Source organism: Chiloscyllium punctatum, chromosome 11, assembly GCF_047496795.1.
Source record: "Chiloscyllium punctatum isolate Juve2018m chromosome 11, sChiPun1.3, whole genome shotgun sequence".
In the NCBI taxonomy this organism is placed as follows: Eukaryota; Metazoa; Chordata; class Chondrichthyes; order Orectolobiformes; family Hemiscylliidae; genus Chiloscyllium; species Chiloscyllium punctatum.
Genome location: NC_092749.1, coordinates 92256325 through 92276403, shown reverse-complemented (window position 1 = coordinate 92276403; position 20079 = coordinate 92256325). Strand labels below are relative to the sequence as shown.

Sequence of the window (20079 nt, the reverse complement as noted above, 5' to 3'; positions counted from 1 at the left end):
GCTGGCAATTTTAAACCCCATTTTAACAGTTTGCGGGGTTACCGGTGTCCATTTTCTTCTGGTCTTGCTCCAGTGGGGTAGCTGCGTGCATCCCCGTGGTGACAGCAAACTGCTGGACCTTCCCAGGGCTGAGGTAGTTGTCCGGCTCCACGCTGGAGTCATTTCCCCGCTCTGGTGTCATCGTGTCAGACCCAGGGTCCGCATCGCCCCGTTCTCCATCTGACATCAGGGCTGTCACTGGGACGCTGCTCCCAGTTCCCTGGAGCTGTGGGCCGGTGGGTACCCCTTGGTTCTCACCGGGTAGGGGGAGGCCTTCACCCATCCCCTCAGAGGGATCGTCTTTTCCTTCTTGGGCGGTGTTGCCCTCCTTTCTCCCCACGGCGCTCTGCCTCTTCCTCCGGAGGCGACCCTTCTTGCGCCCGTCCTCACCCTCGGAGGAGCTGCCTGTATCCTCCTCTTGGAGGTGTCTCTTCCCCCTTCGCTTGGTGGCTTTGGGGCCCTCGAGAGGTTTCCTCTTCCTGTTTTTGACGATAATCCACTGCTCTGCCTCCTTTGATCCCTCCTCTTCCATTTCCTCCGTCTGTCTTGCAGGAGCTTGGGTCGGCTGCTGCATCTCCCCGCTGTCTGCCGCCTGCTCCTCTACAACCTGCCCTTCCTTCTGGGTGCCTCCTGACACCGTTCCTTTGCTGATTCGCGGTACCTCGCTGGACTTTGTCGATCCACGGCTCGTGTTGCCACCTCCGGCCATCTGTGCGTAGGTGGCGGCTCCTCGTCTTGGGCAGGCCTTGTACATGTGGCCTGCCTCTCCGCACAGGTTGCAGCTCTTTTCCTCCCGACAGTCCTTAGTCAAGTGACCCTCCTGTTTGCAGTTCCTGCAGATGGTCACTTTGCAATCCGCCGCCACGTGTCCCGACTTCCCGCAGGTTCGGCACACTTTGGGCTGCCCTGCATATGTCAGGTAGCCTCTGCTCCCTCCGATTGCGAAGCTCGAGGGTGGGTGGAGGATGTTCCCACTGTCATCGGCCCTCAGAGTTACCATGACCTGCCGCTTACTGGCACTGAGGAGTAGATGGCGAGAACCGTTCCTGATCAACAATGAGACTTTTACACAGGATTTATATAATAATGAATGGAAATACTCTATCAAATCTGTGTGCAGCCAACAAAAGCAGCTTTGCCAAAACAGGTAGCAATGAAGACACCCCAGAAAATTAAGACCGAGGCAGTTTCTGATAAAATAAGACCCAAGAAAACAAAAGCTAAATGCGTGGCCAATAGCAGGAGGACACCGCTTTAAAAGGAAAGAGAAGGAAGCTCCCAAACCGTAGGAACCATTCACAAGTCTACCCAGAAAAAATGGCAAAATAAGGAAAACCACACAACAGAAAAGACGGGAAAGCACAAAACAAGACAAACACTTCATTTCTTTCTTTGCAACTAGACAACAGCCCTACAAAAGCAGGGCCACAAAAAATTCATTCAAACTCTGAGTGTTCCTCTCCACGGAAATCTTTAGTAAAAGGCGAAAGATTTATACGATCTGAAGAGAAACCAGAGTATACTAAACAACTCGCTAACCTTACCCTCAACCCACTCTGCTTGGAGCTCTCTAGCATCATGCTGACTGACCACACTGACAAGTATCATCAATACCACAGAACAAACAACTTAATTCACATTAGGTTCAAGAGCGCAAAACAGTTCCTATCCCACAGAAAGAGGGGTAACTATTTCCTTTCGCACCGTTATGTTCCACGTATGTAGATGAGGGGGCGGGGCCTCCCTCTCGCCCCGCTGGAAACGATATTGCTGGTTGTCGGTCCTGTGCTGTTTCCCCTTTGGATGGCGAGACGAGCACCGCCTCTCTCACTCTTTGTCCTCCTCAAGTTTTTTTTGAAAAGGTGAGAGGCCGAACGAAATTTAAAGCGGCCGGGGGTGCTGATGCCCCTCAGGAATTCCATGCTTTCAAAATTTTCAGTTCCGATTTCTGAATTATCCCACACCAGAAACCGTTCAGATGACATCAAAGGTAGCATTTAAATACAAAACATTCCAAGTGCGAGGGAACTGCCCTCCAACCCCATTCACACAACTTGAGTCATGTCAGACAGACAGGCTTTTCAGGTGCCAGCGTGCCTGCTTCAAACATCCTCCACTGGCAATATATTCCAGGCTTCCACCATTCTCTGGGCGAAAGATTTTCCCCGTACCTCTCCCCTAAACCTTCCCCCCTCACCTTCAACCTGTGCTGTCTTGCAGTCGATCTTTCATCCAGCTTCTCACAATCTGCCCCATCAATGCCTTTCATAATTTTGTAAACCTCAATCTAGCCACCCCAAGCCTCTGTATTTCCAGTGGAAACCATCCGACTTTATCCAACCTCTCCTCATGACTGAAATTCCAGACCAGGCAACATCCTGGTAAATCTTCTCTGGACCCTCTCTGAAGCATCCATATCCTTCTGGTAGATTGGCGATCAGAACTACATACAATATTCCAAAGGTAGCCTCCCTGAAGTTATGTACCATTGTAACAGAACTTGCCAACATTTATATTCGATGGGTTGGCCGATGAAGGCAAGCGTGCTGTATTCCTTCCTGACCACTTTATTCACCTGTGCTGCCACTTTCAGGGATCTGTCGACCTGTACACCCAGAACCCTCTGTATGTCAATGCTCCTAAGGGTTCTGCCATTTATTGTACAATTTGCACCTGAATTTGATCTTCCAAAATGCATCACCTCACATTTGTCCGGATTAAACTCCATTTCTCAACCCAAATCTGCAATCTCAGTATATCCCGCTGTATCCTTTGATCATCCTCCTCACTATCTGCAACTCTCACCAATTTTGGTGTCATCCACAAACATACTAAACAGACCTCATGCATATTCCTTCTAATTAATTATAGATACAACAAACAATATAGGCCCCAGCACTGATCCCTGTTGACAACCACTACTGACTGATCTCCATTCCGAAAGGCACCCTCCCACAACTACTCTGTCTTCTATGACCAGCATGTTTTCTGATGGACTTGGCAAACAGTTCTGTGGGACACAAGAAACAGGCCAGAGGAGAAAGGGTCGCCCTATCTAACACATGGTATGAGAGGAAAGATTTATGTTTCCCATCCATTGATTGAAACTACTTTGAAATTTGCAATTGACCACATATATCCCTGAAAGAGTGAGATCAATTTTAAGACTTTATCTATATTTCTATATTTGAAAATAGGTTCTCTCGTCCATTCTACCAACTCCTTTCATCAAGAAAACAGCTGAATTTTATTATCCCTTCATCTTGTATATTCAATGGAGTCTTTTTAAATGAATACTTAATTTTTTAGTAACGGCTACAGTTAGTTGCAAAACTTAGATGGGAAGATGGAGTTAAGAGGAGGATCAGCCATGAGTTAAAGGGGTTGGAACAGGCAAAAGAGACGAAATAGCCAATTCCTGTTCCGATGTTCCCATCTGCACAGTTTACTCTGCCATGTTGAAGGGCTTATGCCCGAAACATCGACTGTCCTGCTCCTTGGATGCTGTCTGACCTGCTGTGCTTTTTCCAGTGCCACATGTTTTGATTTTGACTCCAGCATCTGCAGTCCTCACTTTCTCCACATTATATTGCTGAGCAATTTTGGAAAGGCAGTCCTTTCAAGCTTTACAATAACAGCTTATAAATATCGCAAAAATACAAGAGTCCTGAGGGACATCCCAACACTCTCCTTTAAATTGACTTTCTCCTCACTCTTCACAGGTTCTTTCATTAAAAAAACACTTGATGAGAACAAAGAGTGAGAGAGGCAGTGGTCATCTCCTCATTTGAACAGTAAACAACACAGAACTGACGATCTGCAATGTCATTTCCTGCAGGGAAAGACACGGAGGCCCCACTCCTTCATCTTCATCACTAGAACATAACTGTACAAAAAGTAAATAGGTATTCCTCAAGATACAAGGTAATGAGAGGAAGACTTACAATGTACTAGGTAATGATAGGCATAGATAGATTAGATAGCCAGAGACTTTACCCTCGGTCAGAAATGGCTGTAACGAGGAGTCACAATTTTAAGGGAATTGAATAAAGTCGAGGTGAGATGTCAGAGGTTGTATCTTTATGCAGAGAGTGGTGTGTGTGTGAAATGCACTGCCTGTTGTGGTAATGTAGTCAGAGACATTAGGGAGATTAAGTGACTGCTGGACAAGCACATGGACGGCAGTAAATTGAGGCATGTGTAGGTTCGGTTGATCTTAGGGTAAGATAAATGCTCAGTACAACATCATGGGCTGAGGGGCCTATACTGTTCGATGTTCTATGTTCCTTCTGTGGGAAATGAACTATTTTCCACGATTGCACTCAATTTTATTTCCATTGTTTGTTCCTTAGTGTCGACATTGATTGTCAGTGTGGTCACTCAACATGATGCTAAAGAGCTACGAATGTAATGGATTGAGGGTAAAGTTAGCAATTTATTTAACATACTATAGTTTCTCTGCAGATTGTATAAGTCTTTTGCCTTTTACTAAAGACTTCTGTGGAGATAAACACTCCACAGAATAATCCCTCTGCTCGGCTCTACCTGCTTCCCCAAGATCCACAAGTCCAACTCCCCCGGCTGACCCATTGTCTCCGCGTGCTCCTGTCCCACTGAACTAATTTCTTCCTGCCTCAACTCTATTCTCTTCCTCCTTGGTCTCGGCACTTCCATTCTACATCCAGGACATAAACTATGCTCTCCACTTCTTCAGACTTACAGATCCCTGGCCCCCAGGAGCTTCATCTTTAATTTGGACATGCAGTCCCTATACATGTCCTTATCCTGCAATGATGGCTTGCAGGCCCTCAGTTTCTACCTCTCCAATGGACCCATCCGGATCTCTCCACAGCTCCACTTCGCTGAATTAGTCCTCAGCCTCAATCACTTTGCTTTCAATTCTTTCCACTTTCCCCAAATCCAGGGGGTGGCATAGGCACTCTCATGGGCCTTAGCTACGCCTAAGTGAGGACTGCAGATGCTGGAGATTAGAGTCGAAAACACAGCAGGTCAGGCAGCATCTGTGGATCAGGAGAGTCGACGTTTTGGGCAAGAGCCCTTCATCAGGAATGCCCGCCTCTGTGGCAGTTATGTTGAACAATCCTTCATCAGTATGTACACTGGTACTGTTCCCCAATTCTTCTGCTGTTACTTCAATGACTACATCGGTGTTCTATCCTGCACCAAGGCTGAAATGGAGCAGTTCATCGACTTCACGAACAACTTCCACCCCACTCTCAAATTCACTTGGTCGATTGTGGACATCTCCCTCTCCTTTCTTCACCTCTCTGATTCCATTTCCGGTGACAGTTTATGGTCTGACATTTACTATAAACCCACAGACTTCCATAGCAACCTGGACTACATCTCCTCCCACACCGTATCCTGCAAAAACTATATTGTTTTCCCAAATCCTCCATCTCTGTTGCATCTGCTCTGACAAGAAGATGTTCCACTCCCTAGCATACCAGATGTCTTCCTATTTCCAAGGTGCTTTTCCACCCTCTGTCATCCAGACAACCCTCCACTGCACTTCTTCCATTCCCCGCTTCACTGTTCTAAACCCTGCCCCCAACATAATAAAGACGGGCTCCCCCTTATCCTCACTTTCCACCCCACCAGTCTCGACATCCAACATATCCTCAAACACTTCTGCCAACTTCAATTATACCCTATTACCCAGAACATCTTCCTCTTCCCACAAGGACTGTTCCCTTCGCCTTTTCCTTGATTCACGCCACACTCCCCACCAACCCCTCCAACACACCGGTACCTTCTCCTACAACCAAAAAAGATGCAACACCTACCTATACACTACCTTCCTCACATCCATCCATGGCCCCAAAACAGTCCTTCCAGATGAGACAGAGGTTCACCTGCCTCTCCTCCAACCTTGTTTACTGCATCTGGTGCTCCCGATGCGGTCTTTTCTACATCGGTAAAGACCAAATGTAGTTTAGGTGACCATTTTGCCACGCATCTTTGCCAGGGCCTGAAATACCAGTCTGACCTCCTGGTCACCACCCATTTCAATTCCCTTTCTCACTCCCCCTCCAACAAGTCCATCCTCGGCCTCCTCCATTGCTGCAGTGAATCAGACCACAAATTGGAGGAACAACACCTTATCTTGCAGGCCCTCAGTTTTTACCTCTCCAATGGACCCATCTGGATCTCTCCAGATGGGGTGGCACGGTGGCACAGTGGTGGGGCGGCACGGTGGCACAGTGGTTAGCACTGCTGCATCACAGCGCCAGAGACCTGGGTTCAATTCCCACCTCAGGCGACTGTCTGTGTGGAGTTTGCACATTCTCCCCGTGTCTGCATGGGTTTCCTCCGGGTGCTCCGGTTTCCTCCCACACTCCAAAGATGTGCAGGTCAGGTGAATTGGCCAATCTAAATTGCCCGTAGTGTTAGGTAAGGGGTAAATGTAGGGGTATGGGTGGGTTGCACTTCGGCGGGGCGGTGTGGACTTGTTGGGCCGAAGGGCCTGTTTCCACTCTGTAAGTAATCTAATCTAATCTAATCTAATCTTCCGCCTTGGTAGATTACATCCAGGATGACATAACATTGAGTTCTCGAATTTCAAATAACCTTCCCATCCATCCCCAGCTCCCTTTCCAGCCCTGCCCCCTCCCTTCCATTCCATGTACTGATTCTACCTTCCAACTATGAAACAGATTCATCCCTCCCAAAGACCAACCACTACCTGTGTCCACCAATCACTACCTCACCTCCACTACTCTCTCCATCCCACTATCAACCCCCCCCTTTTATCTGTAGCTCCGCCTGCCCCCACATCTAGTCCTGAAGAAAGGTTAATATCTGAAATGTTGATTTCTTCACCTCCTGATACTGCCTTCCTGATCCTGTGTTCTTCCTCCCTCCTGTTTGTCTACTCTGGACTGGAATGAGGCTAAGAGCACCTGGAAGATCCCAAACTGAGCAGATTATTGCTAAGCAATTGGGCAGTTGATAGCTGCTGTTTTCTGAGGAAGCATCACTGAACCCAAAATGTTAACTATGATTTCTCTGCAAAGATGCCGCCAGACTTGCTGAGACCTTTCAGCAGTTTCTGTTTTTGCTCCTGACTTCCAGCATCCACAGTAACCTCACTTTTTATTTCATATTTAACTCACTACCTTACCAATGTGGGGCAGCTCAGTGTGTGCCAAACCTGCAGGCCACATGCAGTGGATTGCAAAATGACCCCCTGCAGGAACTTCAAACAGAGAGGGGAGTCTGATTAAGGATTGCAAAAAGACAAAGAGCTGGAGCCTGTGTGGGGAAGTAGACCTCTATCAAGGCCTGTTCAAGATGGAGGTGGGGGCCACATATGGACAAATGGCCAGAGGTGGCAACACTATCAGTGGACCCCAAAGAACAGAAAGGCACCACGCTGCAATAAGAAGCTAAGAAAAGGGTCAAACAGAAAGAAGGTAAGACTTGCTGAAAAAGAAAGGAAGATGCTCTCGATAGTGACAAACTGACTAAATCTCCATCTGAGTCAATGGAGGAGGAGGAGGCAATAAAGAAACAGGGGAGGGGATGTAGCAGATGGTGAGGAGCTTGACCCGCAACAGGAACCATGTTTAAACCTTTATTGGACAGTATGGTGATCCAAAAATCTTAACATGGATTTTATATTTGCCAGCATGAATGTGCGTAGTCTAAAAGCCACCATGCAATATGTCTCCACATTGGCTTACCTGGCCAATGCCAAAGCAGACCTCCTGTTTCTGCAGCAGTGTCGGATACTGCAACTCAGCAGCTACAGGAAATGGTTGAGCTTATGGGCCCATAGACCTTTGATCTGGTCGAGGGGTAACAATTGCTGTTCCTCCAACCCGGATATTCTGCTGCGAGGAGGCAACTTCACCAGCTCAAACTTAAGGAGGTGGTGGAAGGACGCACCTTTGTAGCAGTCGTTGGGTACAGAAATGGTCCTGAGATTAATTAACATGTACGTCCTGGCGGTAATGTGTGAGCGGCTGGTGGTCCTGCAGCAGCTCCCACTGCTGCTGGCAATGTACAGGCTGATCATTCCGACCTGAGACTTCAACTGCATTATCGATGCAAATGGACAAAATGGAGGAGCTGACATCAAACTGGAATCCATATCCAGATCTCGGACAGGAATGGTTCAAGTTGCCAAGCTGTGTGAGACCTTCAGCACCTCTGCAAATGGAGTCCAGCATAGATACAGCTGGTCACAGCCAGACAGGACAATTCTTTGAAGGATAGATTTTCTGTTTGCATCCCGCACATCTGGGTCAGATCCACAAACGTCACACCAATGTTCTTGTCTGACCACTGCCTCCTGCTGGCCAATTATCACCTACAGGATGATCAGCAGGCCAGCAAGAGAACATGGTAGCTGAATGTGAAACTGTTGACCCCAGAAAGCTTTGAGCTGCTCAAAAGGGATGACACATGTTGGAGAGGCATGAAGCCCTTCTTTCAGTCTCCAGCAGACTGGTGGAAACAGTCAAGGGGAACATTAAGAGGTTCTTTATCCTCGAAGGTGTTCACAAGATGAGAAAGAGAGAGACAGGGAAACTTGTCCAAATTCCAGAAAACATACAGAACCTACTCCTGCTGCAGACAATGGGGTTGATGTCACAGGGGATCTCCAGGAGGTGTTGAGCCAGTAAGCCTCACTCTTCACCTTGGAGACCTCCAAGATAATCTTCTGGTCCAGGGTCCACACAGTGGAGCATGATGAGATATACTCACGTTTCATCTTCCAGAAGGTGCACAGGGAGAGAGAGCTCTGTGCTCAGCAGCCTGAAGGCAGAAGATGGTTCGGTATTGTCATCTCAGTCTTATACTGAGGATTAGCAAATCTTTTTATGCCCGTCTGAATGAAATGAAAGCCACAGACAGCATGATCTCCCAATCTTTCCTGTTCTCTATCATGGAGGTCTTAAATGACAGCATGTGGGAGAGGCTGGACCAGCTGTTACATCTGGATGAGCTGATCAAGGCCCTTGCATCCATCAGACAGAATCACATTCCCAGAAGCGACCAAGTTATACTCAGCTCTGTGAGCCTTGATTGGCCAGAACCTGCTGGAGATGGATGACAGTATGCTTCTGTTAGGTAGCATGTGCAAATCCATGAGGAAAGGTATCACTCTCATTTACAAGTGGAAGGGGAAAGGGAAGAAATCAGAAATTGGTGACCAATTTCATTGCTGGACACAGGCTACAAAATCCTGTCAAAGGTCACTGCCAACTAGATCTGCTCTGGGATTTGTGATTCACCATGACCAAACTTGTGCTGTACTGGGCAGAATGATCTCTGAGAGTCTGTAATCCTCAGGGGAATGATCGCCGAGGTACAGGACAGGAGGATGGACGCCTGTCTCATCAGTCCCTGGACCAGGAGAAGGCCTTTAACAGGATATTGCACACCTACATATGGGACATGCTCTCCAAAATGGGCTTCGGGGAGGGAATTTGCAACTGGACTGACTACTTTATTTCTCATTTCCTCCCCTCCCCACACTTTATTCCAGTCCCAAGCCTCCAACTCGGCACTGCCACCTTGACCTGTCCATTGTCTTTCCCATCCATCCGCTCCACCCTCCTCTCCGACCTATCACCGTCTCCCCCACCTTCATCTACCTATTACATTCCCAGCTACCTCCTGCAGCCCCACCCCCCCTCCCATTTATCACTCAGCGCCCCCTTTCTGGCCCACAAGCCTCATTCCTGATAAAGGGCTTATGCCCGAAAGGTTGATTCTCCTGGTCTTCGGATGCTGCCTGACCTGCTGTGCTTTTCCAACATCACATTCTTGACTCTGATCTCCAGCATCTGCAGTCCTCACTTTCTCCTGACTATTTTATATCAATAATTCGTGCAGTCTCAATCAATGAGTGGGCATCAAAAAGCTTCCTGATCAGATCCGGGGTCAGGCAGGGCTGCCCACTCACTCCTGCCTTGTTTGTGTGTTGTATAGAGCCATTTGCTGAATCTATCAGGAATGATGTGAGCCCGAGAGGAGTGACTATTCCAGGCAGCAGAGGTTAGTAGCTCAAAGCCTTCCTCCACATGAACAATTTGCTGTTTTCTACTTGGATCCGCAGTCAGTGTGCAGACATCTGTGACCAGTTTGAACTAGCCTTGAGAGCCAAGATAAATCGAGGCAAGAGTGAGGCCATGTTTTTTGGGAACTGGGCCAATCGATCCTTTACCCCTTTCACCTTCAGAACAGATAACCTAAAAGTGCTGGGAATGTGGTTCGGAGACGCCGGGGCATGTGCAAAATCTTGAGAGGAATGCATCGCCAAGGTGAGGCAGAAACTGGTCTTGCGGGAACATTGTTTCCTCTCCATTGTGGGTAAGAGTCTGGTCAGCAGGTGTGAAGCACTGTCTGTTGTTTGTGGTACAGGTCTGGTCCATTCTCTGAAACTGTGCTGTTGTAGTTACACGAACTATCTTCCACTTCATCTGGAGATCAAAGATATCCGCTGGGACTATGTACAAAATACTGGACAAGAAGGCGAAGAATGTACTCAAACATTTCCCTCATCCTGATGACCACTCTCGTACACAACTGCATCAAGTTGTGTGTAAACCCTTGGTATGCAAACACCAAGTGTCGCTACATACTGAGGTTCTATGTGTCCCCAGTGTTGTAGGGGACTGGCTTGTTTGCTTGAATGCTCCCCATAGTTGGACTGTTTCATATCCCTGAGCTTTGTGGAGAAACTTGCAAAGAAAAACACTTTTGACCACAAGTCCATCAGGAAGTGGTCAGCACGTAGTGTCCTTTAGATCCTGAGGAAAAAGGAGAGAGTGGATCCTAGGTCGTCCTGTTGAAGTTAAATTGGGGGTCCATTCAGTTATCGGACCCTCCGATTGCCTCAAATGCATGTGAATATAGTGTGGTTTAAGCCAGAGACACTTTTGGTTTGTTTGGATAGAGTCAAACTCCCATGTTTGTTTATTTCCCCGATATGCTACTGTACAAAAGTGAATTGCTTTTGTGACCATGTGTGTGTATAGGTATTTTTTATGAATGAATTATATTTAAAATAAGAAAAGCATGTAAATATAATCTTGGACAAGCCTTTGGTTTGTTTGTTGGATAGAGCCAAACTCCAATGTTTGTGTCTTCATATGATCATTTACAGAACTGACTGTTTAAGTGGCTGAGTATGTACATAAAGATATTTTATGAATAAGGTGTTAGGGAACTGGAGCTGGAGTTGGATGAACTACGGATCATTCGGGAGGCAGAGGTGGTCATAGATCAGAGCTTTAGGGAAGTAGTTACTCCGAAAGTTATAGACAGATGGGTGACAGTGAGTGGGACTGGGAGGAAGCAGCTAGTGCAGGGACGCCCTGCGGTCGTTCCCCTCAATAACAAGTATACCGTTTTGGATACTTGTGGGGGGGGTGCACTTACCAGGGGTAAGCAACGAGGTTCAGGCCTCTGGCACGGAGCCTGTCCCCGTTGCTCAGAAGGGAAGGGTGGAGAAGAGCAGAGCGATAGTTATTGGGGACTCAATAGTGAGGGGCACAAATAGGCGGGTTTGCGGGGGCGACAGAGACTCACGTTTGGTATGTTGCCTCCCAGGTGCAAGGGTACGTGATGTCTCTGATCATGTTTTCCAGGTCCTTAAGGGGGAGGGGGAGCAGCCCCAGGTCGTGGTCCACGTTGGCACCAACGACATAGGTAGGAAGAGGGGTGAGGATGTTAGGCAGGCTTTCAGGGAGCTAGGTTGGAAGCTCAGAGCTAGAATGAACAGAGTTGTCTCTGGTCTGTTACCCGTGCCACGTGATAGAGAGTCGAGGAATAGGGAGAGAGAACAGTTAAATGCGTGGCTACAGGGATGGTGCAGGAGGGAGGGATTCCGGTTTCTGGACAACTGGGGTTCTTTCTGGGGAAGGTGGGACCTCTATAAACAGGATGGTCTCCACCTGAACCTGCGGGGCACCAGCATCCTTGGGGGGAGGTTTGCTAGTGCTCTTTGGGAGGGTTTAAACTAGCTCTGCAGGGGCATGGGAACCTGGACTGTAGCTTTAGGGTACAGGACCTTGAGTGTAGGGAGGTTAGGAACAAGGCATCGAGCTCGAAGGAGGGTGCCGGTATACAGGAAGGTGGCTTGAAGTGTGTATACTTCAATGCCAGAAGTATAAGAAATAAGGTAGGTGAACTTGCAGCGTGAGTTGGTACCTGGGTCTTCGATGTTGTGGCCATTACAGAGACGTGGGTAGAACAGGGACAGGAATGGCTATTGCAGGTTCCCAGGTTTGAATGTTTTAGTAGGGTCACAGGTGGGGGTAAAAGAGGGGGAGGTGTGGCATTGCTTGTCAAAGATAGTATTACAGCAGTGGAAAGGATGATGGAGGAAGACTTGCCATCTGAGGTAGTTTGGGCTGAGGTTAGAAATAGGAAAGGTGAGGTCACCCTTTTAGGAGTTTTCTACAGGCCTCCTAATAGTCCGAGAGACGTAGAGGAAAGTATTGCAAGGATGATTCAGGAGAAGAGTGAAAGAAATAGGGTGGTTGTTATGGGGGATTTTAACTTCCCAGATATTGACTGGGAAAGCATCCAGCTCAAGTTCGTTAGATGCGCCTGTACAAACAGTAGGTATAAACATCTGTTTCCCACTTTTACAGAGACAGAGGAACAAACCCCAATTAAAAAGGTCATAGGGATCAGAACGGCCTCGGGAAAGGCATAGATGGAGGGGGTAGATAATGATGAAGAAAGAATATTCCTAAGAATGACCTACAGCAGGATGAGGTCAAACGGCCTTGTGAGGCCAGAAATAAGCATTTTGTCACAGACAAGGCCGGATAAGGCAAGAGATAAACAGGGGTAATGGGGGCCGGTCTTAGGGAAGTGGACGATGTAAACAGGGGAGGGAGCAGTGTAAAACAATAGAAATCAAATCATTTAAATGTTGTGTATGAATTGAATTTGGTGTGTATGTCCTCTGCCTTAGAGACACTGGACATCACACCCACTTGCAAGTGTAAAATAAATGACACTACTGATTCAGATCTTGTCTCGGACTGAAATTATTGAAGTGAGTGGGCTTTGTTTCTCACAATATCCTTAAATCAGTGTCCCAAATCTGTTCACAGTATTCCAGCTGAGGTCCAACAAGTGCATTGTATAGTTTTAGCGAAACCTCCCTACTTTTATATTTGACATCCTTTGAAATAAGAGTAAATATTCAATTTCCCTTCCCCATTACTTGCTGAAATTGAATACCTGTGATAGCTTTTTGTAATTCATGCAAGAAGATTCTCAAATCCCACTATATTGTCGATTTCCACAGTCTTTCTCCTTTGAAATAGTATTCAGCTCCTCTATTCTACCTCCTCAATGCCCAGCCAGGTCTGGGCTGCCCCAGGACAAGACCATGCAGTCGGTACAGCCTGTTTCAACACTGAGCACCTGAAAAGCCTGTCTGTCTGACATGACTCAAGTTGTGTGAATGGGGTTGGAGGGCAGTTCCCTCGCACTTGGAATGTTTTGTATTTAAATGCTACCTTTGATTTCATCTGAACGGTTTCTGGTGTGGGATAATTCAGAAATCGGAACTGAAAATTTTGAAAGCATGGAATTCCTGAGGGGCATCAGCACCCCCGGCCGCTTTAAATTTCGTTCGGCCTCTCACCTTTTCAAAAAAAACTTGAGGAGGACAAAGAGTGAGAGAGGCGGTGCTCGTCTCGCCATCCAAAGGGGAAACAGCACAGGACCGACAACCAGCAATATCGTTTCCAGCGGGGCGAGAGGGAAGCCCCGCCCCCTCATCTACATACCTGGAACATAACGGTGCGAAAGGAAATAGTTACCCCTCTTTCTGTGGGCTAGGAACTGTTTTGCGCTCTTGAACCTAATGTGAATTAAGTTGTTTGTTCTGTGGTATTGATGATACTTGTCAGTGTGGTCAGTCAGCATGATGCTAGAGAGCTCCAAGCAGAGTGGGTTGAGGGTAAGGTTAGTGAGTTGTTTAGTATACTCTGGTTTCTCTTCAGATCGTATAAATCTTTCGCCTTTTACTAAAGATTTCCGTGGAGAGGAACACTCAGAGTTTGAATGAATTTTTTGTGGCCCTGCTTTTGTAGGGCTGTTGTCTATTTGCAAAGAAAGAAATGAAGTGTTTGTCTTCGGGGGTCGTGTTGCGCGTCGTCGGAGCTGCTGGAGACCATCGCTGGATCGTGATTGGACGTTGGAGGATCGTTTGGTTGTGCTGACCTGCTCTTGGTGGATCTTCATGCTGGCTTCGGCCTAACGCCAATTCAGGGACCAGCCAACCTCTGAGCTATGGCCTCAGCAGCCACACGCCGCCCGGGCCAGGGCATTCGGAACACAGTCAGGGTGACCGTGAAGAAGGTGGAGGAGCACACACCGGTGGATCGGACGGTGTTTGTGAAGAAAGTTCTGCTGGAGTGTTGCGGCCTTGCAGCCGCAGACGTGTACTGCCTGCAGGATTTCCCTGGGGCAGGCTACTTCGATGTGACCTTCAGAAGCGTGAAGCAGTGCGAACAGCTCCTGAAGGTCTTCAAGGAGAAGGAAGGGGAGCCGCTGTTTTCCATCTTGTCGGCGACCCCATTATGTGTGCTTCCTGCACAGAGGAATAGGGTTGTTACAATCCATATGTACAACCCCTACGTTCCAGCGGCTGATGTCCTGACCTTCCTGGGAAGGTACGTCCAAGTTGAGGGAGAAGCCACCGATGTGATCGACCCCTTTGGGATCTGGACCAGTAAGAGGCAGGTCAAGGTAACTCTGAGGGCCGATGACAGTGGGAACATCCTCCACCCACACTCGAGCTTCGCAATCGGAGGGAGCAGAGGCTACCTGACATATGCAGGGCAGCCCAAAGTGTGCCGAACCTGCGGGAAGTCGGGACACGTGGCGGTGGATTGCAAAGTGACCATCTGCAGGAACTGCAAACAGGAAGGTCACTTGACTAAGGACTGCCGGGAGGAAAAGAGCTGCAACCTGTGCGGGGAGGCGGGCCACATGTACAAGGCCTGCCCAAGACGAGGAGCTGCCACCTACGCACAGATGGCCGGAGGTGGCAACACGAGCCGCGGACCGACAAAGTCCAACAAGGTACCGCGAATCAGCAAAGGAACGGTGCCTGGAGGCACCCAGAAGGAAGGGAAGGTTGTAGAGGAGCAGGCGGCAGACAGCGGGGAGATGCAGCAGCCGACCCAAGCTCCTGCAAGACGGACGGAGGAAATGGAAGAGGAGGGATCAAAGGAGGCAGAGCAGTGGATTATCGTTAAAAACAGGAAAAGGAAACCTGTCGAGGGCCCCAAAGCCACCAAGCGAAGGGGGAAGAGACACCTCCAAGAGGAGGATACAGGCAGCTCCTCCGAGGGTGAGGACGGTCGCAAGAAGGGTCGCCTCCGGAGGAAGAGGCAGAGCGCCGTGGGGAGAAAGGAGGGCAGCACCGCCCAAGAAGGAAAAGACGATCCCTCTGAGGGGATGGGTGAAGGCCTCCCCCTACCCGGTGAGAACCAAGGGGTACCCACCGGCCCACAGCTCCAGGGAACTGGGAGCAGCGTCCCAATGACAGCCCTGCTGTCAGATGGAGAACGGGGCGATGAGGACCCTGGGTCTGACACGATGACACCAGAGCGGGGAAATGACTCCAGCGTGGAGCCGGACAACTACCTCAGCCCTGGGAAGGTCCAGCAGTTTGCTGTCACCACGGGGATGCACGCAGCTACCCCACTGGAGCAAGACCAGAAGCAAATGGACACTGGGAACCCCGTAAACTGTTAAAATGGGGTTTAAAATTGCCAGCATAAATGTGCGTAGCATTAAAGCGGCTACGCGATGTGTTTCAACGCTGGCCTTCCTGGCCAACGTCAAAGCCGATATCCTGTTCCTGCAGGAGTGTGGGATACCGCACCTCAGCAGTTACAGGAGATGGTCGAGCTTGTGGGCCCACGGGCCGTCAGTGTGGTCGGCGGGCAACGATAGCCGCGCCTCCGGCCTGGGTATCCTGTTGCGGGGAGGCAACTTCACCATCTCCGAGGTTAAGGAGGTGGTGGGCGGGCGCCTCCTCGTCGTGGACGTCAAATACAGAAACGCTCCCGTGAGACTAATCAACGTGTACGCCCCAGTGGGTAAGAGTGAACGGTTGGCCGTCCTGCAACAGCTTCCACTGCTGCTGGCTACGTCCAGGCCGGTCATTCTGGCCGGAGACTTCAACTGCATCATTGATGCAGATGGACGATCCGGCGGGGGGGACAGTAAACCGGACGCTACGTCCAGGGCCCTGATGGAAACGGTCAAAGACGCCAAGCTGCACGACGTCTTCAGCGCCCCTGCAGATGGAGCGCAGCGTAGATACACCTGGTCACGGGCAGACGGGTCTATCCGCTCAAGGATAGATTACCTGTTTGTGTCCCGAACGCTCTCGGTCAGATCCACCGACGTCAAGCCGGTGTTCTTCTCTGACCACTGCCTCCTGCTGGCCGACTGTCACCTACAGGACGAACAGCGGGCGGGCAAGGGAACGTGGAAACTGAACACTAAGCTGTTGACCCCGGGAAACATCGAAGAGCTCAAGAGGGATTACGCAGGTTGGAGAACCGTGAAGCCCCTCTTTGAGTCTCCAGCGGACTGGTGGGAAACGGTAAAAGGGAACATCAAGAGGTTCTTTATCCTCAAAGGTGTCCAGGAGGCGAGAGAGAGGCGGGGAAAACTGTCCCAGCTCCAGGAAAGTATGCAGAACCTGCTCCTGCTGCAGACGATGGGGGTGGATGTCACGGAGGACCTCAAGGAGGTGAAGGGCCAGCAAGCCTCGCTCTTCGCCTCGGAGGCCTCCAGGATAATCTTCCGGTCCAGGGTCCGCTCGGTGGAGCAGGACGAGACGTGCTCACGTTTCTTCTTCCAGAAGGTGCACAAAGAGAGCTCCGTGCTCAGCAGCCTGAAGAAAGAAGATGGCTCGGTAACGTCATCTCAGGCTGACGTCATGAGGATCAGCAAATCCTTCTACGCCAGCCTGTATGACTCGAAGCCGACCGACAGCGCGGCCTCCCAGTCGTTCCTGTCCTCTATCACGGAGGTCCTAGATGACGGAACACGGAGGTCTGGATGAACTGACCAAGGCCCTCGAGTCCTTCGAAAAGAATAAAACTCCCGGAAGCGACGGCTTACCGGTCGAGGTTTATTCCGCTCTCTGGGACATGATCGGCCAGGACCTGCTGGAGGTGTATGTCAGTATGCTTCGGGCAGGTACCATGAGTGAATCCATGAGGAAAGGCATCATCACCCTCGTCTACAAGCGGAAGGGGGAGAGGGAGGAAATTAGAAATTGGAGACCGATCTCACTGTTAAATGCAGACTACAAAATCTTGTCAAAGGTCATCGCCAACCGGGTCAGGTCTGCTCTGGGATCAGTGATCCACCCGGACCAAACCTGTGCTGTACCGGGCAGGAAGATCTCTGAGAGTCTCGCACTCCTCAGGGATACGATCGCCTACGTGCAGGACAGGGGGGTGGACACCTGCCTCATCAGCCTGGACCAGGAGAAAGCCTTTGACAGGATATCGCATACATATATGAGGGATGTCCTCTCCAAAATGGGCTTTGGGGAGGGAATCGGAAATTGGATCAGACTGCTCTACACCAACATTGTCAGTGCAGTCTCAATCAATGAGTGGGAATCAGATAGCTTCCCTGTCAGATCTGGAGTCAGGCAGGGATGCCCCCTCTCACCCGCCTTGTTTGTGTGTTGCATAGAGCCATTTGCCGAATCCATCAGGAAGGATGCGAGCCTGAGAGGGGTGACTATTCCTGGCAGCGGGGGCCTGCAGGTTAAGGCCTCCCTGTACATGGATGACGTCGCTGTTTTCTGCTCGGATCCGCTGTCCGTGCACAGACTCGTGTGCATCTGCGACCAGTTCGAACGGGCCTCGGGGGCCAAGGTAAACCGAGGCAAGAGCGAGGCCATGCTCTTCGGGAACTGGGCCGACCAATCCTCTATCCCCTTCACCGTCAGGACTGACCACCTGAAGGTGCTGGGTATTTGGTTCGGGGGGGCTGGGGCGTGCGCCAAGACCTGGGAGGAGCGGATCAGGAAGATGAGACAGAAACTAGGCAGATGGGGGCAACGGTCGATCTCCATCGCGGGAAAAAACCTGGTCATCAGGTGTGAGGTACTCTCAGTATTGCTATATGTGGCACAGGTCTGGCCTATCCCCAGGACCTGTGCCGCCGCAGTCACCCGGGCCATCTTCCAATTCATTTGGAGATCAAAGATGGACCGGGTCCGAAGAGACTCTATGTACAAAGACCGGTGCAATGGGGGAAAAAACACGCCCAATGCCACCCTCACCCTGATAGCCACCTTTGTGTGTGGCTGCATCAAGCTGTGCGTGGATCCCCGGTACGCAAACACCAAGTGTCACTACGTACTGAGGTTCTACCTGTCCCCGGTGTTGCGAAGGATGGGCCTGGCCTCGCTGCCGCGGAACGCTCCGAGTAGTTGGACTGTTCCGTATCACCTGTCCTTCGTGGAGAAATTTATAAGAAAAAACACCTTTGACCACAAGTCCATCAGGAAGTGGTCAGCACGTAGCGTCCTTGAGACCCTTCGGGAAAAGGAGAGGGCGGATCCTGTCGAGCGGTTCCCTGAGCAGACTGTCAAAGCCATTTGGCAGAATGCCTCATCGCCAGAACTTTCCAACAAGCACCAAGACGTGGCTTGGCTGGTGGTGAGAAGGGCTCTGCCTGTGAGATCCTTTATGCACGCCCGGACTCTCTGCCGCACCGCACGCTGCCCTCAAAGTGGCTGCGGGGGGGACGAGACTGTCACACACCTCCTTCTGGAATGTGCCTATGCAGAGGAAGTCTGGAGAGGAATGCAGTGGTGCTTGTCGAGGTTCGTCCCGAGCAGCGCCGTGACGCGGGACTCCGTGCTCTACGGCCTGTTCCCCGGGACTCACACCGAGACGAACATTAACTGAGTCTGGAGGATCATCAACTCGGTGAAGGACGCTCTCTGGGCGGTCCGAAACCTGTTGATCTTCCAGCTGAAGGAGTTGACCCCGACCGAGTGTTGCAGACTGGCACATTCCAAGGTCCAAGACTACGTGCTGAGGGACGCGCTGAAGCTTGGGGCAGCTGCCGCCAAGGCGCGGTGGGGAAAGACCACCGTGTAAGATCGGCCTGCCTAAAGAAGAACAGGGGGCCCATGCGGACGTTTTTTTTTGGGCTCTGCTGATGCCTCAGCCAAATATATGTATATGTACAAGATTGAAAAATGCACAGGATTGTAAATGACATTGATAAATACGAATCTGTGTTTGGAAATGTGGACATATGTATGGCATGATCAAATGTACAGACCATAAAATCTTCTTTATGAATAAAGTATATTTTTGAAATTAAAAAAAAAATTTCGCCTTTTACTAAAGATTTCCGTGGAGAGGAACACTCAGAGTTTGAATCAATTTTTTGTGGCCCTGCTTTTGTAGGGCTGTTCTATAATTGCAATGAAAGAAATTATAATTGTGTTGCTTTATGTTTCCAGTCTTGTGTCTTATGTTGTTTTTGCCGTTGCTCCAAGTCTTTCAGGCAGATTGGATGATACTTGCTATATTTTGGAAGCTTTTTAAGCTTCCTATTCTATACTGTTAAAGCAGCATTCTCAAGGGCTTTTACCCGAAACGTCGATTTCTCTGCTCGTTGGATGCTGCCTGAACTGCTGTGCTCTTCCAGCACCACTAATCCAGTATTCTCTTAATATTGGCCTATTGGCCAGAGTTTTAACCTTTTTGTTCTTAGGCTTTTATTAACATAAAAGGCGACTTTGTTGCTAAAACCTAGGTCTTAATTTTGTGGGCATCTACTTTGCTGCCTGTTTCGCAAAGCTGCTTTTTTTGTTTGGAGATGGTGCGAACTGCAGATGCTGAAGAGTCAGAGTGGATTAACAGTGGGGCTGGAAAAAGCACAGCAGATCAAACAGCTTCAGAGGAGAAGGAGAGTTGAAGCTTCAGGTGGGAAACTTTAATCAGGACTGCAGGAAGGGGAGGAGAAGGGCCCTGC

At 49.6% G+C, this 20079-nt stretch overlaps 2 non-coding genes and 2 pseudogenes across 2 annotated transcripts; 3 read left to right on the top strand and 1 right to left on the bottom strand.

Annotated features, from left to right (window-relative positions):
• Positions 1-1447: 1447 nt before the first annotated feature.
• On the bottom strand, positions 1448-1560 carry LOC140483419 (U5 spliceosomal RNA). The gene has a single exon (XR_011961953.1). It is a non-coding gene; the product is annotated as a U5 spliceosomal RNA (small nuclear RNA).
• Positions 1561-4483: 2923 nt separating this feature from the next.
• On the top strand, positions 4484-4602 carry LOC140483426 (U5 spliceosomal RNA; annotated as a pseudogene).
• A 9420-nt stretch (positions 4603-14022) lies between these two features.
• LOC140483418 (U5 spliceosomal RNA) lies at positions 14023-14135 on the top strand. Its single transcript, XR_011961952.1, has one exon. It is a non-coding gene; the product is annotated as a U5 spliceosomal RNA (small nuclear RNA).
• Positions 14136-19383: 5248 nt separating this feature from the next.
• LOC140483424 (U5 spliceosomal RNA) lies at positions 19384-19511 on the top strand (annotated as a pseudogene).
• The last annotated feature ends 568 nt before the right edge of the window (positions 19512-20079 follow it).